Source organism: Pogoniulus pusillus, chromosome 4 (assembly GCF_015220805.1).
Source record: "Pogoniulus pusillus isolate bPogPus1 chromosome 4, bPogPus1.pri, whole genome shotgun sequence".
NCBI lineage: Eukaryota > Metazoa > Chordata > Aves > Piciformes > Lybiidae > Pogoniulus > Pogoniulus pusillus.
The window spans coordinates 7,985,001-8,007,514 of NC_087267.1; the positions used below are offsets into that span (position 1 = coordinate 7,985,001).

The window sequence follows — 22,514 nt, forward strand, 5'->3', positions numbered from 1 at the left end:
ATTTCAAATACTACAGGAACAAGAATTATAACAGAAATTTAAACTTTTTCCCAGTTGGCAGTGTTTCAAGAACAAATACTATCTAAAGCTTTACCTGTTTCAATGTAAATAATGGGATATGAAGCTCTAGGGCAATGGTACAAATTTGCCCCAGGAATTATTGTCAGCTCAAACTATTTGATGGCAAATAACATTCCATCTTTTACTTCAGTTTCTAATGAGCTACAGTTCACATAAAAAAAAAATATCATCATCATAATGAACTATAAGACCTACAGAAAGCTCAAGGACTGTGTGGCATAGACTAAACTGTCTTTCTGCAAGTATTGTGCTATTTGTGTATCAGAAAACGGCATCATTTCCCTCTTAACAAGGCAATGATAGCATATACATGAACTGCCTGCAGCCAGGTAAATCACAGCTTGTAATGTTAACAGTTTAAATTAGGAGGAGTGCCTATGTACTATTCTATACAGTTGACAAAGAAAGAAGATCCTTTAGATGGCAATTCAGACAAAATAAATTGAGCTCTTCTCGATTTCAAGTTGTTCTCTGTGACAGTTTCCTCTTTGAATCATCTAAGAAACTTCCTAATGTAGGCACACGACACCATTTGCTGGTACAAATAGTTGATTTCCTTTCTGCCATAGAAAGAAACATTGGTGTAGAACTGAACCCCACAGAAGTAGAAAACTAACAACATATAGCCACTCAGAGCCACCAGAACTATTATTAAAGTGAAATTGTATGAGATACTCTGTGCACCTCCAAAGCAGAAACGTATTACCAACAACTTTTAGTATATACTTAAATTTTTAGTATATCCTTAAACAAGTATCTATTAAAATGTTTTGTTAGTCTTACACAACTGCTTGGAAAAATCATTATACTGTGCTAAACGAAGGGATTCTTCTGCTGTTGCTGTGCTTCAATTTGCAATACTCACAAGATAGCCTTAGAAATTTTCAGCAGAATTGCTCACCTTTGCTGACTTAGGTTTCTAATTATTTAAAACCCCCTAACATTCAGCAATAGCACATTGTATTTTAAGGCAATTTAATCTGATATTCCAAATCTACCAAAAAAACCCATATCCAAACAGTTCAGGCACACTTTCTCCACATGTCCAAAGCAAAACCCATCCCAAGATACTCCATTATCACCATCTTAACATTTTCTGCATTTGCATTTTCATTATCCTGTAAAATGAGCAACAAGCTGGAGGCTCTCCTATGTATCCTAGGTCTTCAGGAAGTGCAAAGTTGATCTAATGAATTCTCAGAGTTTAAAAGGAAGCAAAGATTAGCTGAAAGAAATATCCTTCCCAGCTCAACAGAATACCTTCTATTGCCTTTCTTCCAGCTTAAAGTAGAAGAGTATGAAACAATTCCTGTACACGCAAAATGAAGGCAATTCCACTTTCCCAAAGAAGTTTTCAAATAGCAAACCCAAAAATAGATAGAATCAGAAAATAATTCAGCCCAACTAAACCTTGAGTAGTTGAAGATCTAAAACATCGCTCTTTTCACTGCATAGCCAAGGAACCTCATGTAACCAAAATGAAGCACTTCACCTGATGTCAAAAATGGGAGAATGAATCAGTCTATTTTGAAATTATGGATATTGTGATTATTTGAACATACATAACCAGAAACTATGTAGTATGCTTTTCAAAGCCAGACAATTCCCAAGCCAGAGTCCCATTTAAGCATTTATGTATAAGCATCAAACTTGTGCAGGTTGAAGGGTTTTTTGAGCACCACAACGCTCTGGTGTCTTAGTCCCTTGTGTTCCTCAGAAGATGGATAGACATGGTAACTTTTCAGACCTCTACTTTTTGCCTGTACAGGAGCTGAATGCTGACAATCTGATTACAGGCATATAGTGTGATACATTCTGGGCAAATTCTTGTCTTGTTTATATCCCTGTAAACACAGCGTACTAAAAGGCCATTGAAGTTAACAGTACAACCTCAGTGGAAAGTGATAAAGAGTCAAGATGGATGTTACTGCTGCACCTGCCTAGTTTTAAGTGTTATTTGCTACTATAAGGCTGCGTGGTATAGAATGCAGTTTCCCCTTGGGAAGCACAGAGCCTTACCATTTCCCTAGATTTAAGTTCAATTTTCACTTAATGCTCAGAAAAATTGGCTCATTGACAATAGGAGGAACTACCTTTCTTCAGCTGCGTTTATGCCCATGCAAAATCTAGCCATAATGTTATATGCCTAAATTTGCACATGACTTGCTTATGTGTTCTGTGGCTAATTACAGGATCAATTTGTTAGTAAAAAAAACCTGTACTAAAAATGAAGATTTGAAAACACATTTTTACTGATCTTATGATTTACTCTTTTTAAATAATTTATTCTTCAAGCAACAACATGCAGCTGTCACCAGCAACAAAATAAAGATAGCTTTGTATGGAATCAAATGGCAGACCAGTTTTCACCTCCAGCTTACATGAGCACATTCAAGGCATAAACGGTGGCCAGTACATGGGTTATGGAGCTACTCCTCCATATGATCTTTGAACAAACGATCCAGTTAAGGACAGTTTCAGACAGAAAGGAAAGAGACAAGGATCACAGTGATTGGGGCATCACTGCCACCTTGCCCAGGACCCACATAACATACCCAAAATTTCCATTCTAAGTCATGTCCCTTCCACATTGCAGTTACAGAAGACTAAAATAGAGTACCCAAGCGTATCAACAGCATACCTTATGGATGCCATTGAGACAAAAGAAACCTTTTCTAATCTCAAAGTAGCCTTTCATGTGAAAGTTCCCTCTTGAGCCTGACAATGCTAACAAGCATTCTATAGCTTTACTTACATGGAACACATTGGTCTGAACTGGTGTTTTTCACTCCTCCCTCTGGATAAAATGTACCCCACTCAGCTTTAACCAATGAAGGCTATCATTTGGCCCACAGAGCAGTTGACATGTAGACACTTCTCAGGTTTTTAAGCATTAGTCCAATCCACCTATTTTACTGTCTCGTGGTCAAATTAAACCTCTTGCCTGTCCTATTTAAGGCTCTTTTGTACAATTTGTGATAAAAGAGAGCCACACCACCAATCATGAAATGCAGGTCTGTAGCCCAGCCATCTGCTTCTTGGAGCCTGAAGAGCAGATGATGCAACCTGCTTTCTGTCTCTGCGCTACAACAAAATTAATTGTCTGGACTGTGAAACCATGGATGGGAAAGAGAACAGAGATAATGCAGTCACTAACTCCTTTCTAACCATTAGCACTTCCTGTTCAGCTCTGGCAACAGTCACAGATTTAAACAGTTCAAGAATACAATGACAAACACTGTGAAGGGAGACCAGAACTAGGACAACAAAACATTTGTCAGGCCAGGCAACTTCTGTGTACATATCTGTGTAAATGTGAACTTTCCAGAGCAATACAGAAAGAGTCTTTCATTACTTAAAACAGTGTTGTGGCGTTTAGTATTTCTCAGCACCCTTACTGGTTTTGTGTCTTTGGGATGCATAATGGAAAGGTGGAGTTTTTGAGACATGAGGAAAACAGATTAATGGACCCTTAGTGAATTAATACATGGGTTTCACACTTCTTTTGTGAGAAACAGTCAGAGCTGAAAAGGATGTTTTCAAAAAGGAAAATAAATGACCCAATGTGTAACATTTGGAGTAGGGTTTGGGATTTGTTGTTTTCATTTTATTAAGTTACATGTATTGGGGCTTTTAAAATTCAATTACATGGATGCATTTCACAAAATGTTCTCAAATGATCTGGAGAACATATGGAAAGTATGTTCACATACAAACACAGCTACAAGGATAGTGAAATGAAAAATTATGATGATTGTTATTTTTTCATTTGATAGTGTGTCACAGAACAGTCCAGATTCCACCAATGTGTTTAATAATGTTAAAGCCACAATGTCCTATGTTGTTTGTGTGCCTTAAACGTGTACTTTACAGGTTAAAATACTGACTCTTGCTAAGGGAGTGAGTACACTCTTTGCAAGGCCTCACATGGGCTACTCTAACCAGGACCTCAAAGGCACAGAACTCTTCCTGAAGCCACCCTACTATTAATTTCTCAGGCTGAAAATTATCAGAATTTCCAAGCATCTCAAATCTGATGTATGTATACACATCTGTACTAGGATGTGCTTAATCATCTGCTACTCACTCTCTTGCTTTGCACAGGCATAAGCACGCATGCACCTAACATTTGCTTAGTTTTAATGCTCTAGCCAACTAGAAACTACGGCAGCATTACACGTTCTTGTGTGTCCTGAGTGTGAATGGATTGGAAATGTTCCTGTTCTGTAAACAACAAAGCCACTTTTACGTACAGAGTAGATATTTCTATATGCTTGCTTTTCTTTTGCTATCTGTCTTGCTGTTTATTCATACAAGTACCTAATTGTATAACAAACACAATGTTTGAGAGCTATAGTCAGATCTGTCCTGCTACACACACTGCATTTTCTGCCGCTGTTCTTCATGTGGCAGTTTTACAAGATGTGACATGGTTATTAGCTTGAGTACTTTTTAGTCTTTTCAAAAAATACAGAAAGTGAGTAACAGAACAGCAACTCAATCTTTTGATTCACTTTAATAAGGAAATGTCATAAGTGTCATCTAATAGAGAAAAAATCTTACGGAGATCAAAAGAACTGAAGAAGTAAAATGAGATCCAGGGGAAACATAAACTGTAGCATGGGACTTCATCACAACAGAAGCTCCCTCTCTTTGTCTCACATTAACTTCTTCCCTTAGATGAATGTACTAAAGTATCACATCATAGAGCAATCTATCAGGTATCTGAGCCTGATGAGGGCCTTAAGAGAACATTAACTTTAATACTTTCATAGTATCTTAGCATGAACCAGTGACTCTTAGGCCAGGTTTGTGCCACATCATTTTAAGCATCTTACCGACACGTCTGCTTAACCTAGGTACTTTGGGTAGATACTTCCTGTAGGCAATACGAGACAAAGTGCAAATCCATGGACAAATCCAACCCATGCCAATCCATAATAGTCCACATCTGTCACTCTTTCTACTACCAGTGCAGGTTAGATTGACTCTGTTTCTCGCAGGGTTATCTACAGTTAAAAGCTTTAGGTTAGGCAAGATGAATATGGACTTCTTGGTGGCTCATCTGAAATGCCACAAAGTTCCTGGGTGAGAGTGGTGTGGTACACATTGTCTTGTGTACCATGTATTGCACTCAAACAAGGGAAGATTCACCAGGAATTCTATTAACACAGACATCCTGAAAAGAATACAAACATATTGCAAATAAACTGGAGTAAGTATAGTTTCACAACATCTTTAAAGAAGAGATTTGAAAGCCATTCATGGCTTCAGCATGTGATATCTCCTGAAAGTTTCTGCTAGTCTGTTGCCAGTCCCTGCTCCTGTTCTCATGGTACAGCTCAAAGCAGGAGTTTCTTGAATGTATTGTTCCTTTCCCCAAACATGCTACCACCAGCAGTCTCAAGAGACTGCCAATGCACACTGTATATTTAAGTATCTTCTGTTTACTGAAATGCCATCTCCTTCATTAAACACAGGTTGAGTATTTCTGTCCTTTCTCTGTCTTTCTGTGTCATCTGTTAATGACTTGTTACTGTGCCTTGAGCTCTGTGGTAAAGGGTTGGACTTGATGATCTGTGAGGTCTCTTCCAATCCTAATAATACTGTGATACTGTGATTGTTTTTTGTTCAAGACTATGGAAATACTGATTCTGGTTTCTAAATCTCTGGCTTTAGTCTAAATCAAAGCCTAGTATTAGTATCAAACCAAAAAGCATTACCTAGGGATGCTAGGTATCAAACCAAAAAGCATTACCATATTTACAATTTTCTTTAGAAACCATGTCACTTATGTCACAATCATGTCCCTCCAGCCACTGCCTAGGAATGCACTGCAATGCAGCTGAAATCCTTCCAACTGATCAGCTGGCCACAGTAAGATAACAGGTTTTTCAAATCACAAAAATTAGACAGGAAGCATGCATTAGGTTTGACTGAGATGAAGTTAATACTCCCCAGAGCATCATTTGCAGTGCTGCAGATTAATAGCGGACTATTGTGGCCTGAATGAAGTGACACCAAACCTGAGTGTGGCTGCGCCAGACACACTGGAGCTCCAGTATGAGCTGCAGCTGAAGTGGTACACTATGACTGACATCACCAACAGCTTTTTCTCAATTCATTTGGCAGCAGAGTGCAGGCCACAGTTTGCTTTCGCATGAAGGGGTGTGCAATACACCTGCCCCAGGGGTAGAAGCACAGCTCCACCATTTGTTGTAAACTAATCCAAGCTGCACTGGAAAAGGGTGATACTCATGAACATCTATGTTGATAAGATCACTATGTGGCACAAAAGGCAGAAGTGCTTGAAAAGAGAAAAAGAATCATTTAGATCCTCCCGAAGGCTAGGTTCACCATAAGGAAAAACAAGGTGAAAGGATCTGAATAAGAAATTCAGTTCCTGGGAATAAAATTGCAGGATGGATACCATCACATGTCAACAAGACAGCAACTATGTCTCCATCATCTAACAAGAAGCAGACAAAGGCTTTACTAGGCCTTGTGGGGTTCTGGAGAATGCATATTCCAGGTGATAGACAGATTATGAGCCCTTTCTATTAAGTAACCCAAAAGAAGAATCATTCTGAATGGAGCTTGAGTAACAACAAGTCTTTGAGCAGATTACGCAGGAGATCACTTGTGTGGTCGCACTTGGCCCTATCTAGACAGGACCATTGGTGCAAAAGTTCCTCTACTCCACAGCCAGGGAGCATGGTCTCTGCTGGAAAACACCAGGTGAAACCCAAAGTTGACCATTAGAGTTTTGGAATAGAGGATATCAAGGATTGGAAGCCCACTTTACTGCAACTAAAAAGGACATATTAGCAGTACCTGAGAGAGTTTGAGCCACTTCTGAAGCAGTGGATACAGAAGCACATGTCCTCCTAGCAATCTATTGCCTGTGCTACACTGGATGTTCAGAAGTAACATCCCATTTACACATCATGTGACTAGTGCTACATCGAGTGATTAGAACTGATTATGCAATGAGCTCAACTGGGGAAACCCAACAAACCAGGAATCATGGACTGGCCAGAAGACAGAGATTTTGGAGTGTTGCCTGAGAAATTGTTATGTGCCCAGAATACACCACCATATAACGAGTTACCTGAAGATGAACTGACCCTAAAGACTGCTGAGCAAGAAGAGTGGCCTGTGTTCTATGTTTATATTAATTCCTGGTCAGCGGAATTAGTGAGAACCAAATGAGATTGTTATACGTATGGAATTATACGAGCACCATGCAAGCAGTATGGAATAAAGAGTGGAGAGTGCATCTGGTTTGGTTGAGATTGGAGATAATTCTCCCCAGAGCGTCTTTTGTAGTGATGTGTTTCACAGTGTTGTAGCTGGGCATTGTTACACCAGTGTTTTGGCTACTACTGAGCCAAGCACCAAGGCTGTACTTTTCCAGCATTCCCCCTATCAGTAGGCTGAGCGATGGGCAAGACCTTGGGAGGGGACACAGGCATCTGGCTGACCTAAACTGACCAAAGAGCTATTCCATACCAAGTGATGTCAGCTGAGACATAAATGCTAAGTGAAAGAAGGAAATGGGACATTTGTTGACAGCATCTGTCCTCCAGAGCCTTCAATACTACTACGTGTATTGAAGCTCTGCTTCCCAGGAGTGACTGAACATCATCTGCTGAGAAGTAGAGAATATTTGTTTTGCTTTTGTTCTTCATCCTATTAAATTGCTTCTATCTTGAATCATGGGCTTTTTGTCATATTTTCCCTCTCCCCCATCCATCTAAGAAGGGTAGTCACAAAGTGCCTTCAGTGGGCATCTGACCCCCAGCCAGGGCCAAACCACCACAAAGCCTGAGATTGTTTATACTGGAAACTGCAGCAAGGTGATTCATGTTTGATGGGAGCCAAATTTATACTGGTAGAACATATGATATTAATGAATTAACTTATTGGAACACACTACTTCATATAGGCTGAAATGTTTGAAGGAGCAATACAGATGGATCTTCAGTGACACAGCTGCTGAGAAACAAGTTCCAAGTAGAGAATTTTATTACTGTAAAAAAACGGAATTAAAAAGACCCAGGTTCTGTAAAAGACTAATTAAAATAGAGCTAGGAAACATACACAACTTTAAAAAAGTTTAGAACTTTCAATGCAAAAATGTATTAAAATTACTTTCTTTTATCATTTTAATAACAATGTCTGATTTGTCAAAATAACAGTAAAAACTCTATAAATATCTGTTAAGGGATTATTCCAATAGCATGAAAAACTCTAGTGAAGAAATGACACAGAATTTGCATATAAAAGGCTGCTTAAAACTGACAGGCACATAAACAGAAAATATGTGCTATAAAATTAGTCATTTTTAAGGATGGATCTTTAAATAAAGCTGGCAGAGCACCTTCCTTTTAGCTAACTCATTCGCAAGAGGAATCGCAAAAATGGCGCAGCACTTTGCAACATATTTTCTTCAGTCTTGTGTACAAAAAAGAGCTTGATGATTACAAGGTTTGCACGTATCTTCATTAGGTTATCTTAAAATATTGCTGCTATTTCTTGAATAATCTGTTTTTGTTAAAGATATCATCATGCATTTATAAAATAAAAGTATTACTCATCTTTTCAAAAGATGATAACTGTTATTCATTAGATATCAGAGGCTGCTTGTCAAAGGAAAAAAAAAAGGTATAGCACTTCCAGGGCTACCAATATATATTTTTCAAGTTCTTATAATGTAATGTTTGTAAAGAAATGAAGAGCATTAATAGGCTTAGCAAGAGACAAAAACCATTTTGGACTCATGAGTCCTTTTCATCAGAAATAGAAGCAGCACACTTCAAGCCAAGCGTACTGTGAAACAAGACCCTAAATTTAAATTAATTCACAGGATCACAGGACCACAGGATGTTAGGGGCTAGAAGGGAACTCTGAAGATCTTTGGGTCCAAACCCCTTGCCAGAGCAAGATCGTAGAAGCTAGCCGAGGTCATACAGGAAAGCATCCAGATGGACCTTGAAAGTCTCCAGAGAAGGGGACTCCACAAACTCCCTGGGAAATCTGTTCCAGTATTCCATGACCCTTACAGGAAAGAAGTGCCTCCTCACGTTGAAGGGGAACTTCCTGTGCTGTAGTTTACCATTGTCCCTTGTCCTATCACAGTGCAAAAGTGACAAGAGGCTGTCCCTTCCTTCTTGACACCCAGCCCTCATATACTTATATACATTTATTAGATCCCCTCTCAGCCTTCTCTTTTCCAGACTAAAAAGCCCCAGGTCTCTCAGTCTTTCCTCATAAGACAGTGCTCCAGTCCTTCAACCGTCCTTGTAGCTCTCCGTTGGACTCTCTCAGGAGATGTCTGTCCCTCTTGAACTGGGGATCCCAGAACTGGATGCAATATTCTAGGTGGGGCCTCACTAGAGCAGAGTAGATGGATAAGAGAACCTCCCCCGATCTGCTGGCCACACTCTCCTTAATACTCCCCAGGATACCATTGGCCTTCTTGGTCACAAGAGCACACTGCTGTCCCATGGATAACTTGTCCTCCAGGACTCCTAACTCCTCCACGAGGCTGCTTTTTAGCAGATCACCTCCTAAACTGTTCTACAAACAACAGAAAATGTACATGCAAAGCATGGAAAGTACATTGCTTTGAAAAAAAAGAGTTCTGACAGGCAGATAGGAAGAAAATATTTTGCCACTTCTTAAACTCAAGATGTTCACTGTCAAAAAGGAAAAAAAAAGGGGTTTCATTTGAAGGCTGTGATGACCAGGGTCAAGTTCTTCACTGAGAGAGTCATTGGACACTGGAATGGGCTGCCCGATGAGGTGGTGGAGTCACCGTCCCTGGGGCTGTTCAAGGCAAGATTGGACGTGGCACTTGGTGCCATGGTCTAGCCTTGAGCTCTGTGGTAAAGGGTTGGACTTGATGATCTGTGAGGTCTCTTCCAACCCTGATGATACTGTGTGATACTGTGATGTCCTTCAGTGGCTGAAGAGAAGTCAGACAGGTCCTGAAAACACAGTGAAGACCTGCATTCTAGAGTCTCACTTGTCAGGAGTGCTGGTTAGTCACCAGACTTTGGAAATGAAGTTTTTTCTATCAACTATTCCACTTTGGAGTAACACTGGCACCCTAAGCACTGGGCTATCTAGTGCTAATGGCTCCCTCAGTTGCTGGAGTAGACTGAGAGCTGGCTCTTCTCCCTGCTCACAGGCTGACAGAAGGTGAATTCAAGTCCCTTACTCCCTACACCTCAGAAACCAGCACTATTAGATGCAGAAGCATGTGGAAATATCTTCTCTGTTAGTTTTGAAAATAACAAGGTTTTAAGCTCTTGATTTTTTAACCTGTCGTTCAAAAAGTCTTTTCCTGAAAGTAATACTTTCCAAAGCTCTCTAAGCATTGTTCCATTGAAAATTATAGATTCATAGGAATCTGTTTTTATTTGCCCCTCCAGACCCAAAATCAGTCACACAGCTTTCATCCTACGAAAATTCAGTATTACTCAAATCATAGTGTAAATCTGAAATCAGCACAAAGTCCTCTTGAAGATCTGACCCACAAATTTCTGTTCACGAGTACAAACTGTACAAATATCTATTTGCCTCTCACTTTTATTTAGTTTTAGAAACTGCCCAGAGATTATCTTAATAGAAATGAGATACTCACTCATGTCAGGGTCGGACCAGATGACCTTTGGAGGTCCCTTCTGATCGAGACCATTCTGTGCTTCTGTGATTGTCAGAATAACAGATAAAGCTTTGTTTTCATACTGTTTGGATTACTCATAAACCCCTCTCAATGTTCATTAAATACACACATAGGCATAACTGCTGTAACCACTGATTAGAAATCTAATTTGAACTCATTTCATTAAAAGAAATAAGCTAAAATAGAAGTATTTCTTGTGAAAATATCAAAGCCCAGAGCAAAAAAGAAGACACCTTGGCAAGTGAACTAGTCCATCCCTCTCTTTCAAAGTGGAATAAACTCTTTTGTTTCTGAGAGATATTTATACCAGAATTTTCTATAAACTTTAAGCAGTGAAGATTCCACAACACTTCCATCAAGCCTATTCCTGCAATTTCTTACTTGACCCATGATGGCTTTCACTACTATTTTACTTAATTCTTGCTATATTAACTAAAGCTTCATCAGTTATTTTTATGCTTCAGTATATGTTACAAACATAAGAAAAATCCACATTTGGACCTAAATACATGTGGTGGGTTTGAGAAATTACCCCCCAGGTAAAACTAAAATCACCAGACTAGTTCAGCTGGCTTGGAAGTAAGATAAAGCTACATGATACAGCAAGCTAAATTTACAGGAATATATACAAAATATAAATATATGTATTCACAATTATATACAATTGTTTACAACTTAGAAAATAGAGAAATCAAATCCTCCCCTCCCTGGACAAAGAAAGCTCAGAAAGGGCCAACATCATCTTCTTCTCTCCCCCCAGACAGAAAACAAGCAAGGCCTCACTTGTTATCAGGAAAAGGTTAGTACATGGTGTGGAGCAGTCAGAGAGACGAAGGAACAGAGAAAGAGCCAGTGCCCAAAAGCCAAGAGAGTGAAATTGTTTACGGATTGGCTTTTTATGCCAATTACCAAACCAATGAATGATATAGACTTAATCATTATTTTCCTTTCACAACCAATGCTCTGCTCACTCTATGTTCAAAAGAATGTCCAGAGAGTTCCTCTGTCTCGTTTATAATTCAGAACCAAAATAGAGCATTAGCTACAATACATGAGCCAGCTCTGAAACCAGCAGCAACCTGAACTCAGCATCAGCTCTGTCCCTAACTTTGACAGTAGCAATAACCGGTTATGAGAAGAGGCTGAGGGACCTGGGGCTTTTTAGTCTGGAAAACAGAAGACTGACAGGGAATTTAATAAATGGTTATAAATATCTGAGGGCTAAGTGTAAGGTGGGAGGGGACAGGCTCTTCTCCCTAGCTCCCTATAATATAGGAAGGTAAGGGTCACAGAGCACTGGAACAGGCTTCTGAGAGAGGTTGTGGAGTCTCCTCCTCTGGAGACTTTCAAGGCCCATCTGGATGCATTCCTCTGTGACCTGAGATAGATTGTATGGTCCTGCTCTGGCAGAGCGGTTGGACTTGATGATCACTTTGGGTGCCTTCCAACCCCTGATATCCTGTGAACTGGTTTCCCTTAGAACTGACCTCAGGAAGGAAAGTCAGCGTTACAACTGGGCTTACCAAAGTCTGGAGGTATTACATTAAATACTGCATGACCCTTCTGACAAAAGGTAGTATTACAGTTTATACATAAACAGTGTTGACAGTATTCCTAAGGAAAAGATCATACCACCTTCCGAGTACAATCTATGTTTTACCAGAGCTTTTCAAATCTGCAGGATGAGACTGAGATCTACATTTACATTACACCTAAGAACTGAAAAATTATTTTCCATCTAGAAATGCACACAAGTTCAAGACTGCTGTGTTTTATAAGCCAGGACTGAAAACATAGCTAAAGTTTGCAGGTACTACAGCAATGTTTCCCTTTTGCTCCAATACGCAGAAAAACAATTCAGTTCTGAAATAGAAAAAGTGAGCCAAGATCAACAACATGAAAAACAACTTCTCTGATTTACAAGCAATTCTGAAGGATAAAAAAATATTGCTTAGGAGAAATCCAGATCCTTTTCCATTAAAATAAAAAGATTATTGAAGGGAATTTCAAAATGGAAGTCTTTCTTTGAGGTGACTCTGACTGACAGTGTTACTTTGTTAAAGATGCGTAATAAGAGTGTTGTTTTGAAAATGCAGTAATGTTTCTACTGCCTCAAAAATCTTTTTAGATGCAAAATTAATATAATAAATGTTAGAGTGTTTTAGTACTGACAATGATCATAATTAAAAAACGTTGGAAGTGAAGTACTTAATGAAGTTCCAATGAAACATTTCATGCTGGATTAATTGTACTGCTACAGCTACTGTATTTCAAACTTCTCACTATATTTTTGATTCTTTCCAGTGACACAGTTCCTATTTCCAAACATGGCAAACCCTACAAAGGCTAAAAATATTTTACCAAACTGGTAAAAAAAAAAACAAACCTCCTCTTTTTTTGACATTTGAAGAGTTTTCTAGAGTATGGGCATTCAGACTCAGTTGCAACTCACAAGGGCTAGATAAAAAGATTTAGGGAGGAGGGATCTGAACAGTCAACTCCATCAGAAAGAACAGTTAAGGACTATTCCTAAGTTGTTAATGGTGGATATCTTTATTTTCTCTACAAACATGATGAATGCTACACAAATATCAAACAGCGGTAACAAATACAAGGAAATTAAAACAGGATTTACACACAGTAGGAGGACACAGATAGGACACTCAGGTAACATACAAGAGAACATGATTTTGGCATCTTGTTTATAGAGTTGCTGAAAAGGTTTAAGATGTTTACTTTTTCTTAGGGAAGGAGCAAATCTTTGGGGGCTGCTAAAAAGGTGTGTCTGTCTGTTTCTGGTCAGTGATGACACAGTCACTACTGAAAATTTCCAAATGGCAAACTCTTTAAATGCCTTAAGTCACACAGCCTAGATAAGTTTTGCTAAATCTAAGAAATCTTGAAGCAATATTTCTAATTAATTAATTTTGAATTAAACCAAAGTGCATCTTCCAGTTTAAAATGCAAAGGCACTGAGATATAAATAACTACAATCTCTCCAGTTACTTTGTAGGTGATTGCACCACGTTTGTGTTCTGGAAATCTCTGAAAAAAACAGCTCCATAACCTCCACCTCCCTACAGCTGTTCAGATTTCACTGTACATGTATCACAGTATCATCAGGGTTGGAAGAGACTTCATAGAGCATCAAGTCCAAACCTTTACCACAACTACCAAGGCTAGACCATGGCACCAAGTGCCACGTCCAATCCTGCCTTGAATAGCTCCAGGGACGGCGACTCCACCACCTCCCCGAGCAGCCCATTCCAGTGTCCAATCTCTCTCAGTGAAGAACTTTCTCCTCACCTCCAGCCTAAATTTCCCCTGACGTATCATTAAAGGGAAGGAGATTTCAGGCTGAATAAAATTTACATTTGCAGTAATACATGCTGTGGGGATGGACTTTATTTCTGTAATGAGCATCTAACATTTCTATGTCTCTTATACATTGATGATGTAAAGATAACTATGAAGAACCATAAGACTAAGCTAACCAGATGCTGCAATACCACCAGTACTTCAGTGTATCTACAAAATCCTCAGAGGCACTTTATGCTTCTTACTAAGGAACACAAATGTCTCTTGCACTACCTAGACTTTTGGAAACACAATACCTTGACTTAAAAAAGAAGCTAAAACTCCTAGATGTTCGTATACAGAAGTACATAACGTTATATCTATTTGGCCTGATGGATTAGCAGGATGGATTTGTGAGCATCTGGCTTTTTACTAGCTTAAACCATTTCACAGCAAGGTTTTTTCATACTATACAACTCTGAGCATGCTGTACCACACATTCTATGAGACATTTTCACAAACTGCTTTCTACTTGTTTAGAATATTGAAGTGAATAATAGAATATTAGTCCATGTCTAGGATTTTGAAGTGTGACCTATGCATGCATTTATATATGCATGTTTCACATGTTTTTTATATATATACCCACAAAATGTTAAACATGCTACACATTATAGTCAAACCCCAAAATCTGACATATATAAACATATCCCCTTTTTGTCTGTCTATCCTTCTCAGTAACTGGAAAAGCTACAAACATGTTAAACCCAGGAAATAAAACACACTTTAACTACTCATTATCAAGGGAATATTGTCTTAACAAGGTGTATGGAATCACATTATCATTTTATTTATTCAATAATCTTGATGTTGTTACAAGTCTGAGACAGTTATCAAAGCAGAGGATCACTCTCATATGGAAAGATCACATTACTAAGGAGACAGAGATGTCACATAAACTACAGTGTCAAAAAGATAACAAATACAGGTCTGAGCTTGTAGTGGTAATGAATTTAGGTTGGCATACATGGCTCCAACAAAATAACTGTTATTTGATAAGCACAGAGGTAGGTGAGTTTGAAACTGCTATCATTATAGTGCTGGTTTCATGAAATTCCTCACAAATTTATCTTTTATTTTGTACTCACACAGATTCAAAACCTCTTAGTACTTCCTACTGACAGCGGTTTCAAAGGGCTTCCCTTAACTCAGTCTTGCAATAACAAATATAAGCATATCTTTACTTGTTTTGAAACTAAATGAATACTGATGGCAATGATTAGAAAACAACTTGTCATTTTAGGACATTGGTCCACAAGATTTGCATGGCTTTTCAACTAAACTTGTCTCCCCAGAGAAATTTTAGGATTACTCTTCATGATCCTGTCCATTCCTGCTTAGTAACTAGTAGCAGAGACAACATTTCTTATACTTTTTTTTCTTTCATATAGTTTTAGTAAAAAAGAAAAGAACAGATTTGGCATGCAGTTTCTTCTACTACTTGATTTCTGTGTGTAGCTGCTAACTATGCCTATCCTTTCACCTACACAGCATAACAAAGCCTGTGACACAGCGAAGCTCAAGATAATCACAAACTGTTTTCAATACACATTCTTCTACTCTCATAGCTTCTAGACCCTACTCAATATGATTTGCCTCATATCTGTTATGGAGATATTACTATAACTATACAGTTGCAAGAAGATCTGGAATCTAGTAACTTTTAAAATATGACTATAGGTCTGCAGGCAAAACACCAAGATGGCCTCTTATCTGTCTTTGAATGGCATGTTTGTAAGACAAATAGATGTAGTTTCACTTCTGCTAGTTTTAACCTTAACTACTGCTTACATGCTGCCTTTCATTTCATGTAGTTTATGACAGATACATCGCATGAAACCATACAAAGTGAACAGGCGGCACTTGAACAACCAGGTGTTTAGTTACCTGAGGTCATAAAAAGGTGCTATTATGGCTACGTTGCTATATGTGTAAGTAAAAACTGTAAATTACAGACATATTTATGCATATGAATAAATAGAAGATGGAAGGGTGGCATGGTGATTTAACAGAGCAAGGATGGTGCACTGTTCACAAATGACGAGTTCAGACAGAAGCCAACATCAAACAAGATCCAAGTCCACATATCTTTTGTACATTTCTACTAAAAGCCAGCTTGCTAATGCTACGTGTCCAGAGCAAGAGGACACAGCCTCAAGCTATGCCAGGGGAAATTTAGGCTCGAGGTGAGGAGAAAGTTCTTCACTGAGAGAGTCATTGGCTACTGGAATGGGCTGCCTGGGAAGGTGGCGGAGTTGCCGTCCCTGGAGCTGTTCAGGGCAAGATTGGACGTGGCACTCGGAGCTATGGTCTAGCCTTGAGCTCTGTGGTAAAGGGTTGGACTTGATGATCTATGAGGTCTCTTCCAACTTTGATGATACTGTGATACTATCAACACACCAGACAGAATTTTCTAAAAGAATAACCCTAGTTCTATTTTCTTCTCTGCGTATTATGATTGCAGAGTAGTCACCACCATAACAACATGATGTTGTTGAAAAAAGAGTGACTTTAATAGCAACTGATTCACCTGGTATCCCTCAGCAACCAACAGTGGGCAGTCACTCTTCAAGTGCTGCACTTGGATCACAACAACCGTATGATAAGCTACAGACTTGGGCATGTGTGGTTGCAAAACTGCAACTTGGATAGGCACCTGGGGATATTGCTTGATAGTCAACTAAATATGAGTCGCAAGTGTGCCCAGGTGGCCAAGAACACCAATGGCATCCAAGCCATTAGAAACACTGTGGCCAGCAGGACCAGAGAGGTGATCATCCCCCTGTACTCGGCACTAGTGAGGCCACACCTCATGTATTGTGTTCAGTTCTGGGCCTCTCGCTACAGGAAGAATATTGGGGACATTGAGTGTGTCCAGACAACAGTAAGAAGGCTTATGAAGGGCCCTGAACACCGGTCCTATGATGAGTGGATGAGGGAACTGGGATTGTTCAGTCTGGAGAAAAGGAGGCTAAGGGAGGACTTTATCACTCTCTAAAATTACCCGAAGGGAAGCAACTACCCTTGGTGGCAAGCAACAGCACTAGAGGAAAAGGTTACCAGCTGCATCAGGGGAGATTTAGGCTGGACATTAGGAAATACTTCTTCACTGAAAGGCTTAGCGAACATTGGAATGGTCTGCCCAGGGCAGTTGTGGAGTCATCATTCCTGGAAGTGTTCAAGCAGTGTGTGCAGCTGGTACTTAAGGACATGGTTCAATATTGACCATTCAGTGCTGGCTTGAAGGTTGGACTGGATGATCCTGAAGGTCTCTTCCAACCAGATACACTATGCGATTCTGTGATTCCTTATCTCATATTTCTGCAGGTTATTACACAGACAGTAATTATGAAGTGTACATTTTTCCTGCTCTAGCCCCAGATTTATAAAATCGTTAGTGAATGCACAGCAAAATTCGAGAATGCATTACCATAACCTAACCTGAAGCAAAACTGAAATGGCAAAACTGATTGAAGGCAAACTCACTTAGAAAAATAGTTTTTGAACTCTCCTAGATATCACCCGTAGTGTTAGCTAAAACAAGATTATATGGCCAAAGTATTTAGTACTATTTCTCTCCTTGCAGATAAATCATGGTCGATAGCAAAAGCCACCATCAAGCTAGCTGCAGGTAAAATAAAGTTTGCATGGCCATCATACTGTCATTTCAAAAAGCACAGGAAGAGTCTGATGTTGGGACTTTAAAAGGCAAGGAGTCCAACTTAGTTGCTTTACTGCTACTTTATGTCAATCATTCTACTTGGTACACAGCAGAAGTCTTGTCAGGAATACTGTCTACATCCTAAGTGAAAAACAAAACTCTATAAGTGAATGTGAGGGACATAAACTATAGAAATGAGGAAAAATTTCACTTACATTTATCCAAGATGTCTGTCGCTATTACTGTTGAAACTCTGCTATGGGCTGAGGTCACAAGACCCTGTAAGCTAAAATAGAGAAGCTTCAGCTGAGGGTAACTGAAGCTGCAGCACATTAAAACACATTTTAAGGTTATAGGTATTGATTGGAGTTTTAGTTTCTTGATCTATTTTTCCCAAAGCACAAAAAAATGACCTCCACTTTTTGGTCATTTTTCAAGCCTGGAGGGAAGAGATTTTCAGTATCGTCTGCCTCGTTGTAAGTTGTATGTATGTTTTATACGGTACATGATATGATAGTATGATGGTTTCATTGGCATGAGTTTGGGGCTGCCACACTATTCACAGAGGGTGAAACCACATGTGATTTATGCAGATCCTCCCAAACAAAACTGGAATAAAACCTTTATACAGCATCACATCATATGCATATGAATACTGTAGCTTGAAAACCTATTGCATCTTAACCTCCCAGGGTTTAAATCAAGTGTGTGATCCACTAGGCACCTGGAATCTTCTCTTATTCTCTCTACTGTTGGTTTCAGTAAGAGGCAAGATACGGAAATTGTCACTAATTTTGGATCAAATATTCTGTCACGTGGTCTAAAAGCCAATGTGCTTTTGGGAAAAGAACTGATGTGCCACAGGAAAAAAAAACACAGAAAACAATGCCTTGGGAAATGATTGTTAGTGTTAGAAGTGACAGAAGAAAAAAAAATAAAGTTCAGTTAACAAAAGGGCATGATGAGCAACCTCTGTAGTTTACTACCTGTACTAGGACTGCATGGGAATTGTGTATGTGCATATATAAAAAGACATAAGCAGTGGCAACGCCAAATTTCTAGGTAAGGTCTTATAGGCTTTTCTATACCCGACATGGAGAAAGTAATTCCAAGAACACAAGGAATGCAAAGAATCTGAACTGCACAAATTCTGAAGCAGCCAAGTAACATATATTGTATATATTTGATACATATGAAAGAATGAAAAGTTGCCAAGAAATAGTGATGGGTGGGATCTCTGTTCTTTCCCCAGTAATTAAATTATATTAAAAAATCCACATAATAGAGATGTTTACTGCGTTTCTTGTGCAACCATAATGTGATTTATAATAGATAAGAACATAAAAGAGGAGAACTAAGGAACTAGCAGGATACTACATCATTTTCACATGTGGTATTTCACAGAATGTTAGAGGTTGGAAAGGGACCTCAAAAGAGCATCCCAATCCAACCCCTCTGCCACAGCAGGATCACATATACCAGACCACACAATAACACATTCAACCAGGTTTTGAATATCTCCAGAGAGATACTCAATAGTATAATATACTTCACAACCCTCCTGGGCCACCTGTTCCAGTGTTCTGTCACCCTCACAGGGAATTTTTTTTTCCCTCATGTTTCCATGGAACTTCCTATGTCTCAACTTCCACCCATTGTCCCTCGTCCTGTCATTGGGCATCACCAAGAAGAGGCTGGCTCCATCCTCTTGGCACTCACCCTTTACATACTTATCAACATGAAAGAGGTCACCCCTCAGTCTCCTCCTCTCCAAACTAAAGAGCATCAGCTCCCTCAGTCTCTCCTTGTAAAGAAGATGTTCCACTCCATCAGTTTTGTGGCTCTGCACTGGACTCTTTCAAGCAGTTCTATGTCCTTCTTGAACTGAGTGGTACAGAGCTGCACACATCATTTTTGATGTGGCCTCACCAGGGTAGAGTAGATGGGGAGGAGAACCTCTCTCGACCTACTAAGCACACCCCTTCTAATACACTCCAGAATGGCATTGTCCTTCTTCACCATAGGTCTCTCATCACCATAGGTCTCTTGGCTCCCTTTCGTATTTCCTACTTGTTGGAATGCTTTGATCTTGAGCTTGGAAGAAGTGGTCCATGAATATTAAGCAACTATCATGGGCCCCTTTGCCTTCTAGTACCCTATCCTGTGAGATTTCCCCCAGAGATTGTTTAAAAAGGCCAAAGTTGGCCCCGCTGAAGTCCAAGGTTGTGATCCTGCTTCATATTCTGTTATTAGCACACAAGCTCCTAAACTCCACCATCTCATGATTGATACAGCCAAGGCTGCCCTCTACCTTCATTACTTCAACCATACCCTCCTTGTTAGCAAGGGTCCTCCTTGTTAGAGGGTCCTCTCCTGTACTCAAAGCATGCACAGTTAAAACTAAGAAATCCAATGCAACCTTTACATGTTAAAGATAACACCAGAATTCGTCATGCTCCTATCAAACAATTAAAGAAGACAATGAAGACAACAGGATCCTAAAAAATGACAACTGGAAAATAAATACTTCTTTTTTTTTCAAGGAGAAAAAAAAAAGACTTCTGCCTTTAGTATTTTAAATTTAAAAAAAAAAGGACAGTTTTTTCAAACTATGAGACCATCTTAAAAGAATGGGAGGAGATGTCTAAGGTATTTGTTATATAAGACTAAATAATTCACCTTTACCAAACCGATTTGGTATTTAGATGACTAGTCTGAAGTTTCTTGAATGCCTGAAGGCTCATGTAGTGTGAATATCTCCTAGTCTCAATGCTAGAGGATAGATGCCACATCACCAGAACACTATACCCTACATATCCTAATTGGAACTAGTTGCTTGCCTTCACCTAATGAGAAACACTAACAAAAAAAAAAAAAAAAAAAGGCAAACTGAAATGGAATTAGTTATTCTCTCCATCAGGAGAGAGCCTTCCATAACAGAATTTATGCAATCTAAACAGAGTATGTTTGACTATGCAGAATGCAGTTTAATATGCTCAGTGTGTAAAGAGGTAAAGCTCTATTGACAATAAGCCCAGCTCATTTCATAAGCAGTAATTTATTTAGAAGAGGAGGAAAAGGGAAAGGAAAAAAAAAAAAAGAGAAGGAAAAATAGCAGTGGGAATGGAGGAGGTATCACTATGAAATGTAAAAAGTCTATGGTACACACAGCTATACCTAAGCCAGTCATCTGAAATTACTTCTATAATCAAAGAAGAAAACCAGGCATTTCTGTGGCACAATTAATTAAATCTTAATTAGGCATTTAAATTAGATCAGGTAAATTGTCCCATAAAAGCGTGCTGACTATGTGTTGGCAACAATGTGTAAACTAAAAGTGTCTTGACTATGAATAGTGATAAATGGCTCTTCATCCCCACTGTAAGGGTGAATGACAGAGACAGGGTGCAACTATCTATTGTCTGGTGTAATGAAGCTCCCTTCCAAAAGACCAATTACCCAACACTGACTTCCCCTTAGCATACATTTGAAGTAGTTGTTTCTGGTTTTAGTAAACAGATGTAAAACCTAACTACTCTGTCTTGACTTCACACTTAGACTGCATCAGATAGGTGTGATGCCCTAAAACTTACACCAGGCTAAAAGCAAAAGTAAAACCACCACCCGCTTTGATTTTCATTCAGGCAAGGGAAGGTAACAAATGAAGACCACTACTGAAATCACTTAATTCTATCACCAGACATATGGACATGCATAGAATATCATACCTAAGCAAACAAACCAACCGTAACCCTTAAATCCCCTTCTTTCCCTTCAGCACTGAAAACCTGTTAGGGAGTACAATGAATGGAAATGTTACAATCTACACATGGATACACAGACATAGAGAAAACAGCCAGGTACTAACATTCATATTAAACCAAGACTACTGAAAAAATCAGTATGCTAGACAGTCAATAAATTGATTCTCACAGCAATAGCTATTTTGGTTTAGAATAAAGTCCCACACATTAGAAAGGTATAAACAAACCAGACGCTGTCAAGAAACCAAACCAAACCAAAACACCCCAAACCCAACCAACCAAAAAAACCCACTCCAAAAACCCCAGTAAACTCCCATTCTTATTATGTAGTAGCTCAGCATGAACTCTTCCAATATTATATACCCTTTGGCTTTACATGGCTCATAAGATTAGATGTGACAGTAGCATAGGCCTCTTTAGAGATACATATGACAAACTTAGGCAGCCAGCAAGGGAACAATCACCATTTTGACAATCAATTTCAGAAATGAATTGAATTTCCCAAAATGATTTGAATGAGAATTAGCTCACAGCATGATGAAGGTCAGTACATGCCGTTTCAGTGAATCGGGTGGATAAAAGGAAAATAACAGAACACTCCCCCTATTGTTTTGTAAATATTTACAGATTGATTCAAATTTATCAATTACAAAAATTAATCAGAAAGCAGACTGACAGCACCTCACACAACTTGGTGATCGCCATAAATCCAACGTATCAGATTTCATCAGAACAGAGGTCATGTTTTAAATGAAGGTAGAATTTGTTATGCATTATTCATCCATCTGAAAATATTACAAGGTAGGACAACTTTTTTACAGTTTATTACCACAGCGTATTACAAAATGCATTTGTAAAATAAATGTTTAACAGATGAGTCGATGACAAGTAGTTACAAAGCATATTATAAGATGCAAATATTGTTAAAATACGTGAGCATGTTTAATGCATGAATTAC

At 38.9% G+C, this 22,514-nt stretch overlaps 1 protein-coding gene across 9 annotated transcripts in view; it reads right to left on the reverse strand.

Annotated features, from left to right (window-relative positions):
• Positions 1-22,514, reverse strand: part of FOXP2 (forkhead box P2) — a 355,294-nt gene that overhangs the window by 75,942 nt on the left and 256,838 nt on the right. Inside the window, exon 2 of one of the 9 annotated variants that reach the window (XM_064142104.1) lies at positions 18,008-18,078. The exons of the other annotated variants lie outside the window; for them this stretch is intronic. The gene's annotated coding sequence lies outside the window, so the exon portion shown is untranslated. The remainder of the gene's footprint in view (positions 1-18,007; positions 18,079-22,514) is intronic. 9 annotated transcript variants of the gene reach the window in all.